We start from the raw sequence: 7,972 nt of genomic DNA on the forward strand, positions 1-7,972 counted from the left end.
CTTAAAGGTCTATGTTTTTAGCAACATGTCGAGTACTTTTCAATAGTAATGACTCTGGGTTAAAAGCCTAAAGCTAAAGGAATGCCACTCAGGAGACACGGGAAGCTGATGAGACTAATAATAATAATAATAATAACAACAACAATAATAATGATAATGATAATGACACTGGAAATTCATCTTCAGACCTTCGACGGGTAGTCCTCTGATGAACTGATTTTAAAATCTCATAGGGCACATCAACATTTCTCCAGAAAGTAAAAACAATGTTAATAAGAAAAACTATAATCATAGTATAAATTATTGCATTTTTAATGAAACCCTCATTCAAAAGAAAACATTTTTGCATTAGTTCGCTTAGTCTTGTACCATATGATGTCACTATAAATTATTTTTGTCGTTCCTGACAAAGGATTTGAGAGGTTTTATTTGTTTCTTTGTTTGTTTGTTTGTTTATCACTGTGAAGGGTGTTCTCAGTCCAAAGGCTTGGGGACCAGTGTCCCCGCCTGCTTTAATCTCCTATCCCTCTTGAACCTCATATTAGCTCCATGAGTTATTTATTGGCTCCAGAATCTCTGAGCTTTTCTGCATTATGGCTACATTGCGAAAGGCACCCTGGCACCCTGAGTGGATTGCATTTCGATCCAGATGCTCCTCATTATGGCAGATAAAGCCAGCGCAGGGTGCCAGCCTGTCTGCCCCCGTTTGCTTCCCAGGGATAAACGTGGGGATAAGGAGCACTCAGCCTCCGTTGCTGATGGTTTTCCGTTCGTTCAATGGCCGTTGGCGCGTGCTCAGAACCATGCGATTTGCGAGATCAGTAACTTCTGGCCCCAGAGTGCAGCACCAGGTCGGGAGGTCCCCGCCTGTGAGTGTCACACCAGGGTCAATATCCTTTATCCTCTTCATTGAGCCATTCCACACCTACCAACACCCCACTGCGAGGACTTCCAGCTTCCTGCAGGTGGGTGCAAGGAGAGAGTGGTTTCTGGGAAGCAGAGGTGGCTCAGGGGAAGAGCTGGGGACGAGGGTGGGAGGCGGGGAGGTCAAGGGTCTGCTCCACCACTGGGCAGCTGCCCAGGCGCGCCACCCAGAGCGGGTGCAGGGCCAGGAGCCTGGGCAGCGAGTTAGATCAGTCGAGCTCAGCAGACTCGTGCGGGACCGCGAACGTCTGCAGAGGTTGCATCTGACGCTCTCCGGGGCTGTGCTGAAGCGTCGCGTGTGCATCCCCTGTCGCGGCAGGCGCAGGACCCGCTGCTAGCACGGGAGGGAGCTCTCCCCACGAGGCGCGCTGCGCATCGCTGCCGGGGACCCGCGGTCCATCAGGAAACCAGACACCCACGGGCACTCGACTCTCAGTCTCTGTCTGCAGCCTCGACGGGCCAGCTCTCAGCCGTCCCCATTACGACCGGACGAAGGTGAAGGACGCAGCTCGCGACCGCTGCGCCTGGTCCTCGAGCACCTGCCACCTGGAAACCAAGTCCTGGCGGGACCTTCGTGCTTGGGGCTGTCCAGGGAGTCTCGGGACAGTCTCGCTCTGCCCGGGTGCCCCAGAGAGGGGCGCGTTCTCAGCGTTTCGGGCGACACGTCCCCGTTGGCTACGCCACGCCACTCGTCCTGGCAGGGCCCGATTCAGACTTCCCTGTCCCCTCGCGATTTCCTCCGTTGGAAGAGGGACGTGCTTCCATCGGGGACCAACGCCCGCAGACCTCCCCCTCCCACACAACTGCATGCTCCTTGTGAATCGATTTCTGAAACGGCCAGTTCGCCTAGTCACCCGTCGTTCGTGTGCTCGGCCACCAGAGGGCAGCAGCTGCAGCGCGGGGCGCTGAGGATGGATGTTCCCTCTGCTCCTACCCACGTCCTCCTCTGCCACCCGCCGCCCCACCTGGGCGGGGCCGTGCGCACCGCGGGCGTTTAGTAAATATGGACGGATGGTTCTTTGGCAGCGTTTCCGCCTGCGGGAGCTCGACAAGCATGAATGCTTTGGCAAAACCCCCGAAGATGCTGGCAAGTGAGATCTCACGCGAGTGCTCCGTGTGCGTGAGCACTACTCAAGCCCTGGCATCGAGCTTCCTGCCATTTCACATGCCGAGCAGGGCCATTACGGGCCTTGAGGACCCGTGGAAACCTTTGTAGCTGAGAGCTCCGTGAGGCCCTGCCTGTGGACGCGGGTGTTCCTTGGGGGGCCCTGCCTGTGGACGCGAGTGTTCCTTGGGGGGCCCTGCCTGTGGACGCGGGGCTTCTTTGTGGTCTCACACTGTGCAGTCAGTTCCCTGGTGGGTCCGATGCTGGGTGAGGGGAATCCATTACCGCATCCTTTGAGAAGTCTGAGTGAGCTGAGGACGGAAGCCCAGCAGGCGACGGGTGCCGGCTGCAGACTGGACAGGCGTCCACATGGCTCCGCTGGCCTCTGCCTGCAGGTCGTGGGTTTCCGTGCTTTCCGGAGTTTTTGGTGGTGTCTCTGGGACACGGTCTGGGATGAGCTGCGAGGCCATCTATATTTTCTTTTTAATGCTTTTTTCACTTTGGGGGACTTTAATTCATCTGGAAACTTATGGGGTTTAAGTTGCGGGTCCAAATTTAGCTTCTTAAAAATGCGGATAATTAAAAGAAGCCCAGTGTTTCGAGACAGGGACCTGAATTTATCTGGGTAGACGACTGCCCTGTCCGCTTTATCTGATTGTCCTCTCTTTCCCCACTGAGCGGGGAACATATTTCTGTCCCTTTCCAAGTTTTGTTACGTAAGTGGACCTATTTCTGGCTTCCTATTCCGTTCGGTTATCTAAATTCTATCGCCAGATGAACACTTTCCTGTTCAAACACAATACTTTTGTAATCGGTCTTAATATCTGATTGGAGAGAGACCTTATGATGCTTCTCTCTCTCTCTCTCTTTCTCTCTCTCTCTTTTTTACTACTTGTTGTTTAAAATTTTTACTCATATTTTTGGCCCTTTCTTCATAAATTCTAGGATTAATTCGTGATGTTTCATAAAAATCTCCCTTTGGGGCTTTGATGCAGACCGTGCATTGAATATATAGTTTAATTTCGAGACCTTGGCAGTGTGCAGTCTGTCATCCGTGATGGGTCCCTCTCCACTTGCCAGTTCTTTCGGGAACTTCGGCTGGGACGTGGTTTGCTGGCCTCGCCGGCCTCCGCAGACCCCTGACGGGAAGGACGTGGCCGCCGTGTCCCTTCCTTCGCTCTCTGCGGTCTCGGTGGCCTGCCCGTCAGCGGCTCTCACGAAACAAATTCAGACCTTCTGTCTTCGGTTCGATATTAAACGCAGATCCCGTGAACAAATGCGGTTATAACCACTTATCGTGTAGGGGGTGTTAGAGGTTCAGATGAGTCACCCAGAAACAACAGATGTCATGTTTCAAAGTGAGATGCCAGGCCGCTACATTTTAAGAATAATTGGGAGAAGCGATATTAGCTGATTCTTAAAATAATGTACCTGTATTGAAGCTACGAAAGGTTCAAAGGAAGAGAATTTTGGAGAATTTTGGAGAAAATGACGTGTGAGAACTTTTGGAGAGAGTTGGGTCTGTGCCAGGAGCCCCGCCCACTCCCGTCTTGCCCCAAGGGGAAGGCACCTGTCCCTAATCTCCAGCCTAGTGGAAGAAACCGCCATGGGCCCATCAGAGAGCCTGGGCCACGTCCGCCATAGTTGGGGCTTGCAGGTGGGGGATGCTCTCGGCAGGTGGGCCTCGTCCCGCTGGCCTGGGGCCACCCCTCTTCACACCTGTGGTCCTGGCATAATCATTAATAGAGCCTCAGACGCTCTGAAAAGTGTCCCTGTTTGGACAGCTCCTTACACAGTCACCTCCCTGTTGGACCGCCCCCGGCATGGGCTGCCAGCTGCCCAGGCCTCCAGGGTGGAGCACGGCGGGGCTCCGACCGGGAAGTGACAGTTTTGTGCTACCTGCCAGCAGCGTTGTCTTAGCCTCCCCTGAAACAAGGAACTTGGCATCAAAGACCCGTGGGGATTACTGGGGCGATGCGTGGGAACGTGAGAAGGGTTTCCACAGACCTTTCGTCACCGACGACAGCCAGCGAGCCATAGAGACTGACTACCAAACGGGCACAGAGAGGGCAGGGGACAGGTGTGAGATCACAGGCCCGTAGCCGGCAGCTTGGACAGGGTCCCGAGTGCAGGAGCCCTGGGCACTGGGCAGAGCCCGTCCCTCTTACCACGGAGCCAGTTAGAGTGAGAAGGAGGAGGGTCCTCGTGAGAGAAGCTGTCTGCGACCCTCACTGTCCCCTCACTGGAAAGGACCAGTTGGACGGAAGCTCAGAGCAGAGCCGCTGTGCCCTTGGTGTACTGGTTTTCGGGGGCCACCCTAACAAAGGACCACAGACTGGGTGGTGGGGACCACGGGTGTCTGTTCTCTTGCAGCTCTGAAGCCAAATGGGGGACCGGGTGTCGCTGGGCCCGGCGCCCCCTGCAGCTGCGAGGGAGGGGCCTTCCTGCCTCTCCGGCTCGGGGTGGCCGCGCAGTCCTGGCGGTCCTCGGTCCTCGGTCCTCGGCTCCTAGCCTCCTCTCCCCCTGCACGTCCGCGTCTGCCTCGCCTTCCCTCTGCGCAGCTGACCCTTCCCCTCTCGCCGGCCATGCTGGATTTGGGGCCCGCCCTCCTGCGGTCTGACACAGCCCAGCCACAGCAGTCCCACCTGTTCCCAGCACAGCCACCTCCAAGGTTCCAGGAAGGACGTGAATTTGGGGAGGACACGCTCTACCCAGCACACCTGGAAGTCACGTAGTGACAATGGCTTTATTCACAGGGAAGAAATCCGAAGCCAGAGAGCTGGGGGCACATCTAGCTTGGCGCCGCCCCGGGTTTCCTGCTGCTGCCCAGGGTTTGGGGGTCTGGCTGCCTGCTGGGCACACCCAGCTGCTCCGAAGGCCCCTCGGGCCCCACAGGGTGGGGCTGCCAGTGAGGGGTTGGTGCCCCAGGCACATCTGCTCCCCGAGAGCAGCGCTGTTTATTTCTGACTTATCTCTCTTCCTTCGGTGTCCTGGTCATCAGCCAGCTGGTTTCCTTGTAGTGACACCTGGGTCGATGTCATAGTTCCAGACCCAGCGGAGCTCAGGACTGAGAGGCCACAGTCTCTGGGACCACCCCACGTGTATCTCGAGTTAGACAGCAGCTTCCCTTGACCACCCAGGGGCCGTCACATGTCCCCACCGTGTGCAGTAGGATGGGCACTGGCCAGTATTGGGGGCAGAGAAGCAGGGCCCATGAGGGGCATCCTAGGGCCCTCAGCCTCTGTCCCAACTCACTGGGGCCCTGTCCTCGCCCTCTCCCCCTGCACGGTTGGCGGGTGACACATTTGCAAGGCCTAACTCCCTCCCCCATTTGTCCCCCCAGTGGAAACCAGGCCAGTAGACAAGAGACTCCCAGGATGGGTCACTGTGACTGCCCAGGAAGGGTCCAGCAGGAGGAAGCTGCAGAACGTGGAGGACCAGCCTACACCCAAGGCAGCTGCAGAATGACGTGCCAGCTGGTCGGCAGGAGGCTCCTGGGCGGCGTGTGGCCAGGGCCCACCCAGGAGTGTCCAATAACACAACATGCACCCTGTTTTCCCATCTGGCTCTCTATGGCTTCAGTAGCCAAGAGTGACAAGATTAGAAGCCGAGAAGTGATATGGGACATATGACCCTGTGTCGGACGCAGTGACTCCACATCTCAGGCGGTGGGGGTGGGCAGGGGGGAGTTAGGACTGCGTCTGGGACACCTCTGACCCGCAGCCACCTGTGAGCTCCCACTCGCCCCCCACGACCCGCTTCAGACTCCACCTGGCGAGAAGCCTGCCACGTGGCCCGGTGCCCGCGCTGAGCGCCCTGCGTTGTGCCTCCCACCTCGAGGCTCATCCTCCCTGGCAGGGCTGCGGGCGCCGAGGTGAGGGCCCAGCTCCCTCAGGCCCCGTGTCTGGCCCCCGAGCCACGCTCAGCCCGTGCTTGCTCCGTATGCTGCCACCAGCTGTGAAGCCGTGACTCAGAGCCAGACCTCACGCCACGGCCACCTCTGTCAGAGCTGGGGGCCCGCGACCCGGACCCTCCGCCACTGTGGCTGCTGCCCCGCACCTGGCGGGTGGGTGATCAGCACGTGTCCTGGCGCCTGGCTCGGCTCCGCATCACCATCTCACGTGGCCCTGTGTGCTAGTCACTGTGTGACAGGCGAGGACGCTGAGGCAAAAGATGACTCGCCCGAGGTCACGCAGCCCAAGACCCAGGACCAGGCTTCTGGGCTCCCCCACCATCCTGTGGCGTGACCCCGTCTTCCCGAGGAGGATTTTCCAAGAACCGGGACTTGGCACCTCTGTTACTTCTCCCTCTGCCCCAAGCGCTGGGCTCCGTGGACAGTGACTGGTGCTGGTCCTGGGAGCTGGCTGCCCAGGGCAACTCTGCAGTCTCTGAGTCAGGGGGCCGCGGGCAGGGCTCAGGCGCACGCGCCGTCCCAGCTCTGGGGACCAGGGCGCTCGGAGATGCTCCCTGTCAGGGCCGCCTACAAATGACCGTCTGTTCTGAGCCTGTTCCTGGGTGTTTGTGCTTTCTGGACCTTGGCCCAGGGTTATAGCCTGGCCCGGCCTGGGGGTGCTGGGTGGGATGGGGGGGCGGGAGGAGCAGGGGGTCTACTGGGAAAAGGTTCCAGGAACTTTCCAGGACGATCTTCATAACGTAAACATCGTGCCGTCCGTGGGCTTGGGGGGTCTCGCACCCGCTGGGGACAAAGCGAGCGCCCGACCACGTCGCAGATGCTGCTCCTCCCGACCGCGCACCTGTGCTGGCCCTCAGGCGGGGAGCAGGGCGGCACTGCCCACGTGGACCCCTCCGGGCTCGCCGAGCGCAGAGGCTGGGCCCGGGTGAGGCACGGGCCTCCTCTCCAGCACGTGCACAGTCTGGCCCCCTCGGTCACTGGGCGAAGGACAACTCTGTGGACAAACTCTTGGGCGGTCAGAATGCCCCCCCAACCCCGGGGCTAAGTTCAACCATCCAGGTGCACCCACTTCTGGGGCGGTGTGTGAACCCTGAGGTTCCTGGAAAAACCAGGGCGGACTGAACGGACAGGTAAGAATGTCCCCAGGCAGAAAGGAAACAGAGGAGCAGCAGTAGCCGGGACCCCGAACTCGCCTGCACGGGAGGGGCTGGGGCGCGGAGCGGGAGCTGACTCCAGGGTCCTGGGCAGGTGGGCCGGACCCCAGCCCCGCAGGGGCCACGAGAGTAACCTTGACGGCCGCCCTGACCGCCGAGCCTTGGTTCTCTGGAAAGTGGGTATCATTATTCCCACCCCATTTAGATGCGCTGCCGGAAAACCATTTCCTAGACGCGGCCTTCATGAGCAAGCACGCAAGCAAGCTGGGCGAAGGTGTATAGTAAGCTCCCGTTTGCATTAAAAACGTGTCGATCTAGAGAGAACTCTCTGGAAAAACCAAGGACACGGCCAGACCGGGGGCAGCAGGGAAGAGAGGGGTCCCTCTGCAGCGTCTGAGCTTTGAAAGCAATTCCACGTGCTCTATTTTTATGAACATGTACTGAATAAGTTTACTGAATACATTTATTAAGATTGAGTTAATAATAATTTTTGTTTTTTGCTGGGAAAAAGCCAAACAGAGAAGAAGGGGCTGTCGCCCCCCCCCAGGAGCGGTGCGAAGCGGAGCCGCGGGCACCAGCTGCGCCTGCCTTTCCGGGTCCCCAGGGCTGACCTGGGGGCGACCGGCCTGGGCACTCTGGCCCCTGCACAGGGAAGCTTCTGGAAGGCTCCTGGCTGGGTCATCGACACTGTTGCTGAGTCTTTAGTCTTTCCTCCGGGCCAGGCCCGTGGCCAATGGCCGGATGGGGCTGACCGCACCCGGCTCCCCGGGAGAAGAGTAGGGGCCCAGATGACCCGCGGGGACGGCCCCGCCCTCCCCCCTTAGGGAGGCGACTCTGGGGACTTCACAGTCTCGTCCAGGAAAAAGCAGCCGGGCC

This window comes from Pteropus vampyrus, unplaced genomic scaffold, assembly GCF_000151845.1.
Source record: "Pteropus vampyrus isolate Shadow unplaced genomic scaffold, Pvam_2.0 Scaffold214, whole genome shotgun sequence".
NCBI lineage: Eukaryota > Metazoa > Chordata > Mammalia > Chiroptera > Pteropodidae > Pteropus > Pteropus vampyrus.